Raw genomic sequence first — 20,688 nt, forward strand, 5'->3', positions numbered from 1 at the left:
TCATGCAGAGTGGCCGGTTGGTTTGAACTGCGGGCCTTTGGATTAGTAGCTGGGTGCTTAGCCTGGCCATGACCAGGGCTCTTCGCATAAGGGCCACAAGTATAAGCTCATCCAAATGAACTATTACAGTGAGCACCGATTATCGTGTCCCAAAGAGACCTCCATGGAGGTGGTTTTTGCCACAGGACGACACCTCCACAAAGAGCAAACAAGGCACGCAGAAAGTTACTCAGATGGCCTGATCTGTGACTGCAAACCCACTGGAGACGATCCAAATGCCCACGCGGAGGAGCTGTTGGAGCTGTCACCCACACCATAGCACCCCCACAGGAACGGACGGCAAATGGAGTCATTCTCAGGTCACAGGACATGAAAAAGGAGTCCTGGTGGCAGAGTGGTTGCGTGCTGGGCTACTAACCATAAGGTCAGCAGTTCAAAAGCACCAACTATCCCACTCGAGGAAGGCGGGGCTTTCTGTTCCCATGAAGATTTACAGTCTCGGAACCTCACAGGACCAGTTCTGCCCTGTCCTACAGGCTTGTTATGACTCGGCATCCACTCGACTGCAGTGAGTTTGACCTTTTTTTGGCTTACATGGAAGGAACCAAAAAGAGCAAGATTCAAGGATATATAGACAGGGTAGCTTTTGTGTAAGAGTCGACAAAAAAAGAAAATTATGTGCTCTTTCCCCAAAAAATAAGAACACAGCAGGAATACCTCCGAACTCAAGCTAATGACCACGTCTGGGTGGGCGTGAGAACAGAATGGCACAAGATCACCATCTCTCCGCTACCTTTGACTTTTGAATTGTCAATATGCTTTAGTTATTAAACAAATACAATGAAAGGGTATGGAAAGAGTAAACCCTAACATGAAAGGCAAGTGCATCGTGGTGGCTCATTGGGTTAAGCCTGTGGCTACGACTCCAAGGTCCCAGATCCTTGGGAGGAAGGCCGCTATCCGCTTCAGTTAAGATCGAGGCCACTCTAACCCTGAAGGACAGTCCTCCTCTGTCACAGGGGGCTGCCAGGGGTCAACACTCATCCTAATGCCTCTGACAAGGACAAAAACTTGAAGCCCAGCAGAAACAAATACATGTATCAATTGGTTAAAAAAAAAAAAAAAGACGACATAGAAAAAAAATTACTCTCTCCTCCTGCCCCTTCATCTGCTCCCGTGTGCTCTGATCAAATATGTCCATCTCCCATAGCTGCAGAGTCAATGTCGTCCTTTGGAACAAATTCTTTTCGGGGGGAGAGAGTGGAGCACAGCCTGGCCCACCAGGCCATGATGATGATGTTCCTGAGTAGAGCAGCCAGTCCACAGAGAGAACAACATGGCTGGCCCTACTATGAGACATGATGCCCCTCAGTGACTAAGGGCGATACAGGGGACTGCACCGGAGACACAGTGCGGGAATTGCACCTGACCTGATCCCACCACACCGAGGCAAATCACTGGGGGAGTGCAGCGGAACAGCAAGGGAATGGAGTGGCAAGGTCCCCAGGGAATGCTGAAAGTGGACTTTGGGGCCAGGGCGTGGTGCCCCAACAGACTGGACTGGAAAACGCTCCTAAGGGCCAGCAAACGATCCCTGAACTAACTACAAGCTTTTCTCTTGTGAACTGTTTTGTTCTGTTCTTTTTCAGTGGTTTGTTTTTGTTGTTTTGTAGTCTGGTTGTATACTGTTGCTTTGTTTTTCTCTGTCTAGTTTTCGTGCATGTTAGTGACTCCACAGGTCTGTCTGAATAAGACAGGCTGGATGAACTATCTGGAGGAAAAACAACGGGACCGACAGTTCCGGGGGGACTTGGGGTGGGGGGGTAGGGGGTGTAAGGAAGTGGTGTTAACAAACCCAGGGACAAGGGAAAAACATGGGACCCCAAATGGTAGAGAAGGGGGAGTGGCAGGCCTGGTGGGAAATGATCAAGGGTAAGGTTGCTTAGAGAAGAGGTATACTCTAGCCCAGGTGGCGATGAAGCATGGTAGTAGGGCAGGAGGAAGGTCAAGGGAGATGGAGGAAAGAGCTAGGAGTCAAAGGGCATTCATGGAGGTCTAGACAAAGACATGTACATGCAAATATATATAGGAGGATGGGGAAATAGATCTATGTGTCTATATTTATAGGTCAAGTATTAAGGTGGCAGAAGGACCTTGGGCCTCTACTCAAACACTCCCTCAATGCATGAATACCTTCTTTTATTAAATTGGAACTCTATGATGCTCACTCTCCCGACACAAGGGCTGGAGCCAAAGTGGGTGAACAAGTAAATGTGGTGAAGAAAGCTGATGGTGCCCGGCTATCAAAAGAGATAGTGACTGGGGTCTTAAAGGCTTGAAGATAAACAAGCGGCCATCTAGCTCAGAAGCAACAAAGTCCACATGGAAGAACACACCAGCCTGTGTGATCGAGTGGTCCCAAAGGGATCAGTTACCAGGCATCAAAGAACAAAAAATCATATCATTGACTGTACACCTCCATGATAGGATCGCTGAAGACAAATGGGTGCATAAGCAAATGTGGTGAAGAAAGCTGATGGTGCCCGGCTATCAAAAGAGATAGTGTCTGGGGTCTTAAAGGCTTGAAGGTGAACAAGCGGCCATCTAGCTCAGAAGCAAATAAGCCCACATGGAAGAAGCACACCGGCCAGTGCGATCACGAGGTGCCCAAGGGACCAGGTATAAGGCATCATGCAAAAAAAAAAAGATATAAGTGTGTGTATGTATGTGTATATATGTGTATATGTATATATGTATGTGTATATATGTATATATATATCATATTAAATGAAGGGGGAAGTGCAGAGTGGAGACCCAAGGCCCAAGTGTCGGCCAATGGAGATCCCCTCATAGAGGGGTTTAGGAGAGGAGATGGGTTAATTAGGGTGTGAGGTAGTATCGATGAAGAACACAGCTTTCCCCCAGATCCTGGATGCTTCCTCCCCCCAACTACCATGATCCGAATTCTACCTTGCAGGTCTGGATAGGACAGAGGCTGTACACTGGTGCATATGAGGGTTGGAGGTACAGGGAATCCAGGGTGGATGATACCTTCAGGACCAAGGGTGTGAGGGACGATGCTGGGAGAGTGGAGGGTGAGTGGGTTGGAAAGGGGGAACTGATTACAAGGATCCACATGTGACCTCTTCCCTGGGAGAGGGACAGCAGAGAAGGGGGGAAGGGAGACTCCGGATAGGGCAAGATATGACAAAATAACGATGTATAAATTACCAAGGGCATATGAGGGAGGGGGGAATGGGGAGGGAGGGGGAAAAAAAAAGAGGACCTGATGCAAGGGGCTTAAGTGGAGAGCAAATGCCTTGAGAATGATTGGGGCAGGGAATGTATGGATGTGCTTTATACAATTGATGTATATATATGTATGGATTGTGGTAAGAGTTGTATGAGTCCCTAATAAAATGTAAAAGAAGAAAAGAGAAAAAAATGATTAGGGCAAAGACTGTACAGATGTGCTTTATACAATTGATGTATGTATATGTATGGATTGTGGTAAGAGTTGTTTGAGTCCCTAATAAAATGTAAAAGAAGAAAAGAGAAAAAAATGACTAGGGCAAAGACTGTACAGATGTGCTTTATACAATTGATGTATGTATATGTATGAACTGTGAAAAGAATTGTATCAGCCCCAATAAATTGTTAAAATAAAAAAAGGAAAAAAAAATTACTCAAGTACTCTGCACGCCTCAGGCTGCACCGCCCTAGTGATTGCATCTAAGGTGAACTTGAATGTGACATCTCATAGGTTTGCCCTGGGCAAGTCTGTGCTACTGTCATCCCCAGCCGCTTTGTCAGAGTGGCTTCATCGCCTCACCGTTCATGTGATACGATGTGTGAGAGGCAAGTGTAAACAGATGTCTTCATCAATGTTCCTGGTTACCCTCACGACCCAGATCTATGATGGCTGAGTGTGGTTTCTAAAGGAAAATGTAAATGTTGGCTCTATGTTTCACCTTCAAAAACAAACAACAACAAAAAGGTTCATTTTTAGAATATTTAACTCGCTTAAAATTCCTTCTTTAGAAAATGTGGCTGAAAAGAACAATCTCCAAAAGACACAGAGGATGAGGAGCCTGCTCTGCGGTGTGGTGAGCTAACCGCCTAGGTGTGGTTTATGTGCATGCCTCCAAGGGCTGGGACACAGAAGATGCTGTTGAGTTTGAGGCAAGGCAGGATCTCAGCAGATAGCTTACTTGCATTTCACCCACTTTATCCGTCTACTTAGAAATCACTTATTTCCAGCTCATGTTTAAAATTACAAATTTATACTTTTGCTCTTTTACCTAGAAAAACTAAATAAACCTTTGTTTAAACTGCAGTCCTGGGTTCAGGCCATATCAGGCTCTCCCCACCCCCACCCCATTGTTTGTGTAAATAACATCCAGTCATTTGAGTTTAATCTGTACAAGTCAACAATTAGTGTATTGAACTCTGAAGCCAGCCTGTACTTGTTTTCAGCAGTGTTTTCAGTTCTCTACCAGAGGCTACATTCACGGAACTGTACACAGAATTATTCTATACTCCATGAGGATGATTTATAATGTTCTTCGTCAGAAAATGAGAATGATGTCTCTAAAATGAACCAGAGACATATATAAACCATACATAAATGGATGGGTTTGGGGATTACATTTACTTCTAGCCCCAATCTAAGAACAATTCATTCGTATGCCATGCCATGCTCAATGCTTATCTTCATGAAGACATCACTGAAAATGTAGGTGCTATATCAAAGTGTGGTGAAGAAACCAGATGGTGCCCAGCTATCAGAAAGAATAGTCCTGGGGTCTTAAGCGCTTGTCTTAAGACGAACAGCCATCTAAATGAGGTATCAACTATGTCTGTATGGTAGAAGCACACCAGCCAGTGTAATCCAAAGATTAGAAATAATAAAACCCAAATCAAAGAAGAGAATGGTATCAGAGCTTAAATTGTGAACACCAGGTTTGCAGACGGTAATGGATGACAGTGGAAGCCCATATGGACTAAGCTCCCGTGAATCCTCTCTGACCGCAGGCGAGGGACGTGGCCAGCCTTGTTGTCACACAGTGATTATGGCAGATGTCATTAGGTTAAGTATAATACCATACCCTATCATCTGAGCTCCCTTTTGATGCATTTTGAAGTTGTTTTTAAATTTTTCTGCTTTCTTTTTGAATTTGGTTATTTTCTAGTCATTATTGTTGAGGCTTTTTGGTTTACAAATATTGTACAGTTGTGTATGATGGCATTTCATTATGCATGATTTTCTGTATATGAAATCCAGGATAGATCTATGAGATAGTAACTAGAAAGGGGCCTGGCAAGGGAGGATGGTTGAAATAAGTATGAGAAGAAAATGTCTTGAAATTGATTGTTGTGATGATTGTACGTACATCCCTTCTTAATATGACCGAACAGTTAAATTGTAGGATATATAAAATATATGCCAATAAAACTATTTTAAGTACTAAATTCAGAAAAAAATTATTAGGTGGCTGGATATCAGATAAACTTTAAAAATCCAATAGGTTTTCTGTACTGGAAGCATGAACTTGCCCACTGGGAGCCCTGGGAGTCACTATGCATTGGGGCGCTAACCAAAGGTCAGCAGTTCAAAACCACCAGCTGCTCCTCAGGAGCAAGATGGAACTCCTACTCCCATAGGGCAGTACAGTCTCAGAAACTCACCGGGAGGGGGTTCTACCCTGTCCTATAGGATCACTATGAGTCAGAATTGACTCATGGCAGTGAGTTTAGCTAGATTAGTGACCCAAAAAACAAAAACTAAAGAATCCAAGAACAACAACAACAACAAAAAACCCCATAAAATTACTAGGCACACTTCTAATTACAAAGCACAGAGCTTATATAAAGGAAAGCTAAATTATTCTTTTAAGCATAAAATATGAGTAGGCAGAAAGATATCTTGTGTATCCTAATAGATTATTTTATCATTAGATTATCAATAGTCCCACAATGCATATAGAAATATTTCCATTAAAATTCCACTTTAAAATTTCTTTTAATTTTAATGAGATGATTAAATATGGGGCTTCTCAAATTTTTAATTATGCAATACTTACAGAAAAATAAAATGGCAAGTCACTGAGTAGAAGACATTGGCAATACATATTGTTCACAAAGAACTAGCACCCATATCACATTAAAAATAAGTCTCCTTTATATATTTCTTAAAAGAAGGAATCACAAAAAAATAAAAATTATCAAGGGTCAAATGTGACCTTTAAAATGTGAAAGTGATAAAAGGATTTGACTTCCCAGCCACACAACATATTATAAATGCTATACTGACATAAGACACATAATCAGTATAATGAAAACTTTTATTTCAACAGAGTCCTTTGGGTCTCTGAGGAAATGTGTGGAACCCTTCTCAGGGTATTTTTCAAAGCATCAAATTTCATAGAATAAATGGGTACATAAGCAAAAGTGGTGAAGAAAGCTGATGGTGCCCGGCTATCAAAAGATACAGCATCTGGGATCTTAAAGGCTTAAAAATAAACAAGTGGTCATCTACCTGAGAAGCAACAAAGCCCACATGAAGCAGCACATCAGCCTGTGTTATCACAAGGTGTTGATGGGATCAGGTATCAAGCATCAAAGAACAAAATATATTGTTGGGAGCCATCCCAGCCATGCTATCTAGCAAAGCTGCAGCCTGGTGGAAGAAGCTTCTGCAGAGCAGAGCTTCCCAGGGAGGGATTCCAACATCCCTCAAATATTTGCTGTTGTTAAATCCATTCTTGAGAATTCTGTGCATTGTCATGTTTACCACACCTGGAGCGGATGCCCGGGCAGTCTTGAGAAGTACAAATTAAACCAGATCTAAAACTTGCTTCAACAGATGGATGACAAAGACATGTAAAACTCATTAAATAAAATTTATTAAAAAAGGTTTAAAAAAAATAAAACTTGCTTCAATATGACAGGGCTTTCCTTAACTGAGGCATTGGAGAGGCTTAGACAGCGAGACATCTTTGGGAATTCTGAGAAGGATATGTGGGAATTGAGTGAGGAAGAAACCCCAAAGTTGAGATCAGAGGAGAAAATGAAACCCATTGAAAAACCCTGGATTCCATTCAGAGTAGGTAGTGGGAGACTCTTTTGGTCTTTCCGATACAGAGGACCTTATAGACTGCCACCCCCAACTGATGCCCCTTTACCTAGTCAGGGGCTTACATAGAAGGAGAGAGAATGGTTAACATTAATAGAAAACATGTAAAAGGGGAAACGGTAAGTCTTTGGCTAAGAATCAGACGGTTTGGCTCCCCATGGTGCCTCAGGGGTATAAAAAATAAGAGAGACATAGGTAGACAATGGAACAGTTACCATGGGAGAGTTTGTAAAGAAAATATTTAACTCTGAGAAGTATTTAACTCTGCTTGTAGATATTAGGCTTAGAAGTAGCACATGAGGTCGTTTCATTGTGTTAAGTTAGTCAACGACAAAAGGAACATTGTGAGCAAAAAATTGGGCAGTGAGTAGGATATAAGTCTAACAAAATTTTCTGAACACCTCAGTCAAGAATAGTATGTGACGTATAAGACAAACAGTACAGAAAGGAAGAACCAGGAAGAGGACAGGAAGTGATAGAAAAAAGTACAGACAGACCTTATAATGGTCTTTTATCAGGTTTTAGTGGAAACAAAAAGGGTGATTTTAATAATGTGAATTAATCATAAGGCATTGTTTTTATGTAATGGTCTGCAAAACTTTCTTTTTATGGTATAAATAAAGCTGTTTGGAAGAACCCAGCAGAGATTGCTTCCACAAGAACATCTCTCGTGTCTGTCTGGTCTGTGTTCGCCGACTCCACCCCTCCTTCAGGTCTCCAGTTCAAGCCTCCGGAGCTGGACTCCGTCACGTGGCGCCCGAACAGGGACCTGAAGCTAAGCTTTTCTCGTTTTGGGTGTGGATAGGCCTTCACCTAGGGCACTGCAGACCCGCTGATGCCAGGCAACCAGGTAAGTAGGGTGAACAGATAAAGAACATAAGGAAGAAGCCTGGGCCACAGTGAGTCTAAGGAGAGACGACTGCTGTTTGTAGAAATCCTAAAGCAAGTTCTTAAAGGGAAAGGGGTCCGTGCGTCGACTCGTCAGATACCAGGGTTTTTAATGTTGTCCAGCGATGCAGTCCATGGCTTCCTGAAGCAGGTGCCATCAGTTTAGATGCGTGGACTGGCGAAGGGGAAGAATTAAACGAATATTATGATGAACATGGGCCTGAAGAAATCCCTGTGGGAACATTCTCCTTATGGAGCATAGTGAGATTCCTTAGACCCTTACAAGAGGCTACTCAACTTTCCCAAAAACTTTCTTTGCAAGATGAGAAAATGCCTTGAAAGGTGGAACAGGCGGAGAGGAAACAGATTCATACTGTTGAAACTGACTCAGGGGAAAGTCATGACAAACTTTGGCCTGAAGATGAAGCTGACTTAGAAGGAGCAGCTGCCCGATATCACGGCAATGATTGGGACTTACCCTGAGTTCATTCAAAAGGTCATCGTAAAAAGCTCCATTATGACTCGATGAAAAATTTGGGAATTAAATCTAAAATTAAGAAGTCTAAAGGCCGGCCTCCACCCCGCCTCCTTTGGGATTCAGCTTTCAAAGAGCCCTACCTTGTGTCAGAAATATGTAAATGCAGCCTTGCAGTCAATTAGGTTTAGTATTTAGGAGCTTATGTTCTCCGTTATATGAGTGATACTCTTTCAGCCCATCACAACCGTGGTCTATTGCAAGAAATTTTACAAGATTCTATATTGGCTCTAACTCCACAGGGACTAAAAAATATCCCCAGAAAAAATACACACAGAGCCCCCTTTTTTCTTATTCGGGGAGGAAAATATTGGGAGAGAAAATAATTACTCAAACTATACAATTAAGGCAGGATTCATTCAAAACCTTAAATGATTTTCAAAAATTATTAGGGGATATTAATTAATATTAGCATTTGTCCTTTTTTAAAGTTAACCATGAATGATTTGAAGCCTGTATTTGCCATCTTACAAGGGGACCCTAACCCTAAGTCACCTAGGGCATTGACTCAGGAAGGAAAATTGGCCATTGAAAAGGTGCAAAAAGCAATAATGAATAACCAATTAACAAGATCAGACTATTTAAAACCTTGGTCTTTGATTTTGCTACCTATTTTGCTACCTATTCCCCTGTGGGATGTTTGTGGCAGAATGGACCCCTGGAATGGTTATATTTATCTTCCAATTCTCCTAAAATGGTCACTCCTTATACTTCCTTGATAGCATTGCTTGTCATAAAGGGAAGGAAAAGGAGTAGAGAGTTGTTTGGTATAGAAGTCCCCAATATTATATCACCTCACAGTGCTCATCAGCCTGGAAACCTTTCACAATCTGGTCCAGACTGGCAGGTGGCCCTTGCAGGATATACAGGCATCCTAACATAGCATTCACCTACCAACCCTTTGTTACAGCTTATAAAAGAACACCCTGCAATCTTCCCTCAAAAACCTGAGGAACCTTTTGACACTCCACTGGCGTCCCTTGTTTTCACTGATGGATTCTCTAGTGGCACCGCTGCAGTTCTAATTGATGCTCGTAAGACTTCACTTTCTACTAATCATTAGTCCGCTCAAAAGCCTGAACTTATTATGGCAGTAATATATGTATTTGAAACATTATCTAATATTTTGTTTAATCTTTATTCAGATTCACAGTATGTGGTTAAATTGTTTCCATTCATAGAGACAGCATCCATTCCTCCCCAGAAAACCACTATATTTGATTTACTGATTAAATTACAAAATTTAATAAGCAAACATAAATTACAATTTTTTATAGGGCATGTTAGATCTCACAGCAATCTGCCAGGTCCTATACATGAAGGGAAGAGGCAAGCAGATGCCTTAACACGACCCATGATTTCATCCATAAAACAGGCCTCCAAGAGGCATGCTTTACATCATCAAAATGCTAGTGCTTTGAGATCACAGTATCACATAACCAGAGAAGCCGCACGAGAAATTGTTAAAAAGTGTTCCGTGTGCCCATCTCAGGCTCCAACCTGACCAACTGGAGCCAATCCTCGAGGATTGATGCCTAATGACATAAGGCAGATGGACATTACTCATTTCCCTAGTTTTGGTAAACTTTCCTTTGTACACGCATGCATAGATACTTTCTCACACGCAGTCATTGCCTCAGCCCGAACTGGAAAAGCATTTAAGGATGTAATTCAACTCTTGTTTTACTCTTTTGCCATTCTGGGACAGCCTAGAGAGATAAAAACTGATAATGGCCCTGCTTATACCTCTACTGCCTTTAAGAACTTTTGTTCCACTTTTGGGATCAAACATATTACAGGAATCCCATACAACCCTCAAGGACAGGCCATAGGAGAAAGAGCTCATCAAACACTTACAAACCAAATCCAGCGTTTGCAGGAGGGAGAGCTTAAATATCACTCTCCACATCATATTTTACAGCATGCTATGCTTGTTATAAATCATTTAAATTGTAATTCAGGATACACACCCATGTGTCTACATTTTCAGGGTCCTGACATTAAGCCTAAACCACTGGTAAAATGGAAAGATTTATTAGCTGGGACCTGGAAAGGCCCAGCCGTCTTACTCACTGTGGGCGAGGATATGCTTGCATCTTTCCGCAGGGTGCTGACTCTCCTGCGTGGATTCCAGTCCGATTCATTCGCCCTGTGACGGGCCTGCCTCCTCCTCCCTCTTACAGCAGTGTCACCCGCTACTTGGAAACCACGAGGGAAACCACTGAGTCCTCTCCTGATGAATTCCGGCACGCTCCGTGTCCAGCTCCTCCGACTAACAACACCCCAGCGCGCTATTCACCTCCTCGGCTTCTCCTTTCCAGCGTCTGTCTCTTCAGCCAGGTGTGGAGAATCTGGGCCTGGGCCTCACTCATCACCGCTGCACCGTCTCCACCGCACTGTCTTCCCGCCGACCTGGGGACAACTGAAGAAGCTCAGCAACAAAGCACTTGACACTGGTGCTTCGCAAGGAACGGCGCCCACCGCTGAGGTTGTTTTTACTGCGATGCTAGCAGTGATCACGTGCCAGGTATTTCTCCCAGGATTAGTTGCAGCTGAAACCTATCGGTCAAACATACCAGAACCTTGGGTTTTGCGCCCTCTCACCTAGGAAACCCCCAAGTGCCGGTATTTACAAATGATTCCTTCCTCCTGGGGGTCACTCAAGTGCCTCCAGTAACCCTAAAAGTTCATATAACGTTACCTACAGGGGTAATAGTTCCTTGCCTATTTGCAGATCCCATCTTCACGACCTCCAGGGCCTTGTGTGTCCCTGGGGATTAGAACTCTGGTCACAGAGTCACGTTACTAGAGCCAAGCAGAGTCATCTTTGGATGTTAGCACTTATAATTCCCTGCTTTCCAGATTTTAAATTCATTACTACTTCCACTTTACCTCCTGATCAAATTCCTGTGCGTGACCCTTATCCAGAAGCCGATGATAGCTGGTTTGCTGTCAACAGGAAAACAGGATTTCCAAAGTGGCATGACATCAGACAGAAAAGGAGTCAAGCATCCTTTAAATGGTACAGATTTGTATGTGTATGATTATTCCATTACATCTCCCGCGGACGCTTACCGCGATTTAGTCAGACTGAGTACGAGATTGAATTGGTCTGATGCTGACTTGCCCACTCCTGAGTCTTTGGCCAGGTGGTTTACCCCAGGCTGAGTTCCTCCTATTGTGACCTTTTTCGGCTCCAATGGTGCAGTCGTTCCAACATCTTTGTGGAGGCTCTTTACGGCTACCAAACCTGGTCTAAAAAGACCCAAAAAAGAATACAGATATATGATGCCTTATACCTGGTCCCTTGGCACCTCGTGATCGCACTGGCCGGTGTGCTTCTTCCATGTGGGCTTTTTTGCTTCTGAGCTAGATGGCCGCTTGTTCACCTTCAAGCCTCTAAGACCCCAGACACTATCTCTTTTGATAGCAGGGCACCCGGGTATAAGGCATCATGCAAAAAAAAAAAAAAAAAGGATATATGTGTGTGTATGCATGTGTATATGTGTGTATATATATATACATATATATATATATACCATATTAAATGAAGGGGAACTGCAGAGTGGAGACCCAAGGCCCAAGTGTCGGCCAATGGAGATCCCCTCATAGAGGGGTTTAGGAGAGGAGATGGGTTAATTAGGGTGCGAGGTAGTACCAATGAAGAACACAGCTTTCCCCTAGATCCTGGATGCCTCCTCCCCCCAACTACCATGATCCGAATTCTACCTTGCAGAGCTGGATAGGGCAGAGGCTGTACACTGGTACATATGAGGGCTGGAGGCACAGGGAATCCAGGGTGGATGATACCTTCAGGACCAAGGGTGTGAGGGACGATGCTGGGAGAGTGGAGGGTGAGTGGGTTGGAAAGGGGAAACTGATTACAAGGATCCACATGTGACCTCTTCCCTGGGAGAGGGACGGCAGAGAAGGGGGAGAAGGGATACTCCGGATAGGGCAAGATATGACAAAATAACGATGTATAAATTACCAAGGGCACATGAGGGAGAGGGAGAGGGGAGGGAGGGGGAAAAAGAGGACCTGATGCAAAGGGCTTAAGTGGAGAGCAAATGTTTTGAGAATGATTGGGGCAAGGAATGTATGGATGTGCTTTATACAATTGATGTATGTATATGTATGGATTGTGATAAGAGTTGTATGAGTCCCTAATAAATGTAAAAAACGAAAAGAGGAGAAAAAAATTATTAGGGCAAAGAATGTACAGATGTGCTTTATACAATTGATGTATGTATATGTATGGACTGTGATAAGAGTTGTATGAGCCCCTAATAGATTGTTAAAAAAAAAAAAAAAGAATACAGATACAGAGTCCTTCAAGCTTGTGTGCGCCCCCTTTTGCTGTTCTATATCCTGGTGGTTTTGGCACATTAGAGATATTTGAAAATAATGGGGTCTTTTTTACTCATTGTAAAAATCGTGTTCTAACTATATTCTCGTTTGAATATAACTTCTTTTGTCATTGTTCAACAACCCCCTTAGGTTATGTTGCCTTTAAAATTGGATACCCCTTGGTATGATGATATTGGATTACATGCCTTACAGTTAATGTTAGATATTTTGCAAAGAAAAAGAAGATTTGTTGCCTCTTTAATTTTAGGCATTGCAGCATTATTTGCTATTACAGGTGCCGTGACTGCCTCTGCTGCAGCTTTGGTCCAAGAAGCACACACTGCTGAACATGTTGATGAATTCACCAAAAATGTTACCGTAGCCTTAAGGACAGAAGCAAACATTGAGCAAAAACTTGACACACGAGTTAGTGTCTTAGAAGAGGCAGCAGTATGGATGGGTGATCAGATTCAGGCTCTAAAAACCAGAATGCTGATTAGATGTCACTCGTAGTTTAAATGGGTCTGTGTCACTCCTCTGATTTACAATGAATCAGAAGTCCCTTGAGAAAAAGCTAAGAATCATGTTTTGGGAATATGGAACCATTCAGACATTTCCTTAGATTTAGCCTCTTTACATGCCAGTATTACAGCCATCCGTCACTCTGGAAGCTCTGTACTACCAGCTTCAGAAGTGGCCAAATCTTTGTTAGAAAAAATAATTGGAGGGGAGAGGGGAGGGAGGGGGAAAAAAAAGGACCTGATGCAAAGGGCTTAATTGGAGAGCAAATGCTTTGAAAATGATTAGGGCAAAGAATGTACAGATATGCTTCATACAATTGATGTATATGTATGGATTGTGATAAGAGTTGTATGAGCCCCTAATAAAATGTTTAAAAAATAAAATAACTGGATATGTTACAGGAAAGTCCTGGTCATCAATTTGTGTTAATCTGGGAGTTGCAGCTTTGATAATACTTCTTGTTCTCTTTCTTCCAGTCGTCTTCCGATTGACCTTCCGCAGTCTACGCTCAGTGCAGGCAGAAATCCAGAGGCTTCATTTGAAAAATAATAAAAAGGGAGAGACATTGGGAGCCATCCCAGCCATGAAGCTGCAGTCTGGTGGAAGGAGCTTCTGCAGAGCAGAGCTTCCCAGGGAGGGATTCCAACATCCCTCAGATATTTGCTGTTGTTGAATCCATTCTTGGGAATTCTGTGCATTGTCATGTTTACCGCACCTGGAGCAGATGCCCGGGCAGTCTTGAGAAGTACGAATTAAACCAGATCTAAAACTTGCTTCAATATGACAGGGCTTTCCTTAACTGAGGCATTGGAGAGGCTTAGACAGCGAGACATCTTTGGGAATTCTGAGAAGGATATGTGGGAATTGAGTGAGGATGAAATCCCAAAGTTGAGGTCAGCGGAGAAAATGAAACCCATTGAAAAACCCTGGATTCCATTCAGAGTAGGTAGTGGGAGACTCTTTTGGCCTCACCGATATACAGGACCTTAAAGACTGCCTCCCCCAACTGATGCCCCTTTACCTAGTCAGGGGCTTACATAGAAGGAGAGAGAATGGTTAACATTAATAGAAAACATGTAAAAGGGGAAACGGTAAGTCTTTGGCTAAGAATCAGACGGTTTGGCTCCCCATGGTGCCTCAGTATAAAAATAAGAGAGACATAGGTAGACAATGGAACAGTTACCTTGGGAGAGTTTGTAAAGAAAAGTATTTAACTCTGCTTGTAGATATTAGGCTTTGAAGTAGCACATGAGGTCGTTTCATTGTGTTGTTAGTCAACCAGGAAAGAAATATTGTGACCAAAAACTAGGCCAGTGAGTAGGCTATGAGTCTAACAAAATTTTCTGAACACCTCAGTCAAGAATAGCATGTGATGTATAAGACAAACAGTACAGGGGGAAAGAACCAGGAAGAGGACAGGAAGTGATAGAAAGAAGTACAGACAGACCTTATAAGGGTGTTTTATCAGGTTTTAGTGGAAACAGTAAGGGTGATTTTAATCATGTGAGTTAATCATAAGGAATTGTTTTTATGTAGTAGCCTGCAAAACTTTATGGTATAAATAAAGCTGTTGGGAAGGAACTCAGCAGAGATTGCTTCCACCAGCACATCTCTTGTGTCTGTCTCATGTGTTCGCCGACTCCACACCTCCTTCAGGTATCCAGTTCAACCCTCCTGGAGCTGGACTCTGTCATCATATCATTGTGAATGAGGGGGTAGTGTGGAGTGGAGACCCAAATCCCATCTGTAGACAACTGGACATCCCCTTACAGAATGGTCGTGGGGAGGAGATGAGTCAGTCAGGGTGCAGTGTAGCAATGATGACACGTACAACTTTCCTCTAGTTCTTAAATGCTTCCTCTACCGCCCCGCCCCCCAACTATGATGACCCCAATTCTACCATACAAATCGGCTAGGTCAGAAGATGTACACTGGTACAGATAGGAACTGGAAACACGGGGAATCCAGGGCAGATGATCCCTTCAAGACCAGTGATGAGAGTGGCGATACTGGGAGGGTGGAAGGAAGGTGGGGTAGAAAGGGGGAACTGATTATAAGGATCTACATATAACCTTCTCCGTGGGTGGGTGAAGGGAGACATCAGACAGCGTAAGATATGACAAAAATAATAATTTACAAATCATCAAGGGTTCAGGAGGGAGGGGAGCGGGGAGGGGAAACGAGGAGCTGATATCAAGGGCTCATGTAGAAAGCAAATGTTTTGAGAATGATGGCAACAAATTACAAATGTACTTGACACAATGGATGTATGTATGGAATGTGATGAGTTGTACGATCCCCAATAAAATGATTAAAATTTTATAAATGGAGGGGGGGGCACTGATAGGAATGACCTGAGTAACAGTTAACAGGATTCGTTGGATCACTAGTCTGCTGGGTAGAAAATGATGCCCCTGAGCAGCACAGGGGGTCTCCACACCAGCAAGATCCAGGAGGGGAGCATGTCCCCCACACCCCAAGGGTCCCCTGAGCAGAGAACCTCTTTGATCCAAAAAACGCTGTATTAGAGAAGCAGCAGCAACAGTGGCAGCAGAAGACAGAGCATGAGACAGTGGTGGGCTTCCCAGCCCAGCCAGGAGTCTTGGGGCAGGAGGATGATTTGTTAAGTGCCTCTGGGCACTTAGTTCGGGGAACTGGATTCACTGACCCACATGAAAATATAGAGACCCCACAGTGTAAAATTGATCCTTAGGGTTAGAGACTAAAAATCTTTACAGGAGCAGTCAGCCTCATTTTTTTCCTTGAAGCAGCTAGTAGGTTTAAACCACCAACCTTTTGGTTAGCAACCCTGTGCACAACCTGCTGTGCCACTGGAGCTCCTTCCCGTATATTCCATTTTCCCCACAAAACTCTGGATGCTCTCCTGTGTGCGTGCGCACGCCTCATGCAGAAGGACCTACGTGAGTAACCTCCCGGAAATGCTGTCTTCCTTAAGGGAACAGTGGCTTTTCAAGTGAGTCTCACTGCTTTCTCCCTTCAACAAATGAGCATCGACCTAATTGACCTCATGCACCAATAGTGCTTACAGATAAGGAAAACGTACTTTACAGCATGTCCATTTGCAATCAAAAAAGAAACCCAATGTGCACACAAGAAATTTATTGGCTCACAAAAGTGAGTGGTGCAGAAAGAGACCTGACTCCATGTCTGGACTCCGGAGGTTCTGGCCTACACTGGGGCTCAATTTCAGCCCCTCCCTTTTTCGTGAAGGCTGGCTCCGATAGAAAAAAAGAACAACGCACTGCAATCAGCTCAGAATTTGGACCTTTGCTTCCGGAAGATGTCTTTATAAGCGGCTTCTGAGGAATCCACAGCAAACACCTCCTTGTATTTCAAAATCCTGACCTGGCCCTGCAGTTGACCCCTGGACCATTCACCATGGCCACAGATGGCACTGGCTACAGGCAACCAGGCCCGCCCGAGAGCTGGGAGTGCAATAATCCACCATAAACCATGTGCAGCAAGCTGGATGGTGGGGGATAGCTATGTAGAAAAAAATGGGTGGTGGTGGTGGTAGCAAATAATTTAAGTAATATGTAGATCCAATAAACATTAAAATATCCAACCTCATTATTAATCAAAAAAGACAAATGTAATTTGTTGCTATCAGGTGGGGTGTGGATGAGAAAAAGAAAAACACCCTATCAGTATATGAGGAGGTACCCCCCCTCCCCGAAAAAAAATGGGTAAAAGCTCCACTGGGCAGAGCAGACCTTTCTTAGTATGCATTTTCCCCCACTATGTGAACATCCAGAAATTCGCTCTGAGTTAGTGTACCTAGTGGCATCACCTGGGAAGGTTCTCTCTGGTCACAGTGAATTTTTTTTTTTGTAAAAGCAGTTTGCTCAAACCTCATTTTTTGTGATGGTAATTTAAGAGCATGCAGCTGTGAAATTTTGTTTCCTGGTCCAGAAAAATGCTGCAGAAACTGTTGTGATGGTGAACATAGCTTACAAGGACAGTGCTTTGGGGAATGAGTGATTTTCTCGTTTCATAAAGGTGAAACGTCGATTGTATACAAACCTCATTCTGGATGTCTGTCAATTTCCCAAATGGACCAAAATGTCAACAAAGTTCATGCACATGTGTTCGAAGACGGATGACAGACCACTGACAAATGAGGAAGTTACCTGGACTATGTTGGAGCGCGGTTCTACAAATTTCAACGGAAGATTTGGGAATGAGAAGGGTTGCCGTGAAATTTGTGCCTCCCGTTCTGACTGACCAGGAGAAAGAGCGTCAAGTGGAAACATGCTGTGCTTTGAAAGAACAGCTCCAAACTGACCCAGACTTTTTCCCCAAGGTCAAGGTCAACACTGGTGATGAGACCTGGTGCTATTCTGACAACCCCGAAAGCAGACATCATCAAGCCAGTGGAAGATGCCATCGTCACCTCATCCAAAAGAGTTCTAAAGTGAAAGCAAAGATCAAGGTGATGCTCATTTGTTTGCTTGATGTGAAGGGGACAGTACATTTGGAGGTCGTTCTACCAGGTCAGACTGTTCATCAAGCTTTCAAGTCAGAGGTTCTGAAAAGACTGCATGACAACAGTGTGCAACCAAAAAGGCCTGAATTCGTGGCAGACTTGTGACTGGTTTTGCCACGACAATGCACCTGCTCGCGCAGCTATCTCAGTGTGCGTTTTTTTGGCAAAACCAGCACGCCTCTCCTGCCCCAGGCACCTTACTCACCTGATCTTGCCCTGGGCGACTTCTTTTTGTTTCTGCGAAGAGGGACATGGAAGGACAGCGATTTGAAGACATAGGAGAGGTACAGAAAAAAACGAGGGAGGCCATTCAAATAGATGAGTTTGATAATGTTTCCAAGAATGGAATCTTGACAAATCTAAAATGGAGAGTACTTTGAAGGTAATAGGAACAGTAAGCAAGCAAGCAATAAAAAAATATAAAGCTCCATATATAACAGAAGTGTGGCATTCCCCCTAACTTGATAAACACACCCATTTGAAGAAAAGAGGGATTTCTATGTAAATTTCCATTTCAAAGCCCCAAGTCTTAACTCAGTCCACCTAACTTTCTCTCACCTCTGCCCCCAACAATTCCAGGCAAAACCTACATCGAAGTCTCCAACTCAGAGCTAGAGACCTTTTTTTGTCAAGGGCTGTTTAGATATTTGTATATCATTCTCAGGCCATATTAGTCAAACATTTAATTAACTCACCCCTAATTCTCCTACAATACATTTGGAAACTGATTGTGGTAGCAATTATATAATACTGCTTGACATGATTGAACTATGGAGTGATATATGTATTAACTCCTAATATTAAGTTTAAAAACATAATTTAAAATAAACTTAAAACAACAAAACCCCAGATTGCTTTTGGAAGCCTACAATGGCACTTCTAACTCTGACCTATAAGGGTTGCTCAGTCATAACTGATTTGCTGGCCGTGAGTCTGGCTTTTTGTTTTATCCAACTAAGGAAAAGCACTAAAGACATATAATAGCTTAAGTATTCCTGGTGGAATGGCCCAAAGGAACAGGAGGATGATGCTTGAATATTGTGAAGACCCACAGTCTTGAATATTGAGAAGACCCTCTACTCGAAAAGGACATCTTGTTTGGTAAAAAAGGCGGTCCCTGAAAAAGAGGATGGCCTCAACAAGCTAGATTAGCGCAAAGGCTGCAACAATGGGCTCAAATATAACTATGTGCAGAAGGCCCAGGACCAGGCAGCGCATCATCCTGTTGCACACAGGGCCACCGTGAATTGGAGTGGACTTGATAGCACCTAACAGCAGCACAGTCTATGGTACCTGAAACAGCATTCCAGTCCACAGGGGGGCGGGTGGTGGTGATGAAGTACACACTATGATGACTGTTCAATCTGTGCCCCCGCCCCCCAATAAACTAAGTACTGTTGTAAGAAGGATCTTATGAGCCAAGGAACACTCAGTACAGAATCATGCCTATTTCTTGGGGATACAAACTGCAATGAACCAAAATTAAGACCAACTCCACTGCTCTCCATTAGAAGCTCAATACCACATGTGCGAGTTTGTGGACAGCAATTTAGTAGTTGAAAGGAACTGTCTCCCAGATTCCCAGTTCCAGGACGAGACTGCTTTCCAAAGCTTCAATCCTCTTTTTCGCGTCCAACTACACATAGGAAGATAACGTACTGTAGGTTCCCTGACCACCTGGTCTAGGCATTTCCCACTTGGAAGGTAAAGGGTTAAGGGACCTCCTACTTCACTTTTAGGTCAAATGGCTTCAGAGGACCATTTTACATCAATAAATCAAAGAATCAGAGCCACTCCAGTACATGTAACTAGAGAGTGGTTTAAAACACAACCAACCAGGGAAACACCTTCCATTTGCTGGGTTACCATGAAGCTCGAGTACTGGCCACGTGAAAAGAGGAAGCAGTGGGCAAGAAGGCATGCTCCAAGAGAAAATGCCTGGACTGGACTCGCCCTCCACCACTGGCTGGCTAAGTGGTCTATGAGAAGTTATCGAGCTTTCTGGAACCTCAACTTCAAGACGGAGGTCGTAAGAGGACCGAACCTCCAGGCTGCTTGAGGCTTAATCCTTCCCCACTTGTAAGATTACTTCACACCAAGAAAGTTTTTATAAATGCTAAACATTTAATAAGTTAATTATTTGCTTGTTTAGGTCTATGTCAATACTCCTCGAACCCAAAATCCATATTCTAATTGTCCAAATTTGTACTGGCTGTAAAGGGCACTTTAAGACAAGTTCAAATGATTATGAAAAAAAATTAACAAAATCTTCAATTGCTCAAATGACTGATTTAAGCATCACAACTACTTCACTTGTGAAAGCTCCTTTGTTAAATAATAGATCCAGCAAACTAGCCAAATAAAACATGGAAAGATTTGAATGCCACTGTATCTACTTTGTTCCTTAGCTGAGAGTCAGGGAGAAATGTCGGATACCTCCTACACAAGGGCATTTTGGGAAAGCAGGCTGCTTATTCAAAACTATACAAGATGACCATGTAACTCTACCATGCGTTTTGTTTTTTTTTTACTTTATATTCAAGTAACTCAGGTATCCAAGTCCTCACACCATGGTAACAACCCAGTGCTTAAAGATTTTTACAGCTCACAGAGTTAGAAGCAATAAACAGAAGTGTGTCAGTCAATTCAGATGCCACATCAATCCACAGATCTGAAATTTTAATGTAATACTAACAAATAATAAGCACGTTATTAGCTACCTCTCTCCAACATTATAGCAGTCGATGCTTT

The sequence above is a fragment of the Tenrec ecaudatus genome, chromosome 5 (genome assembly GCF_050624435.1).
Source record: "Tenrec ecaudatus isolate mTenEca1 chromosome 5, mTenEca1.hap1, whole genome shotgun sequence".
NCBI classification, from domain to species: Eukaryota; Metazoa; Chordata; class Mammalia; order Afrosoricida; family Tenrecidae; genus Tenrec; species Tenrec ecaudatus.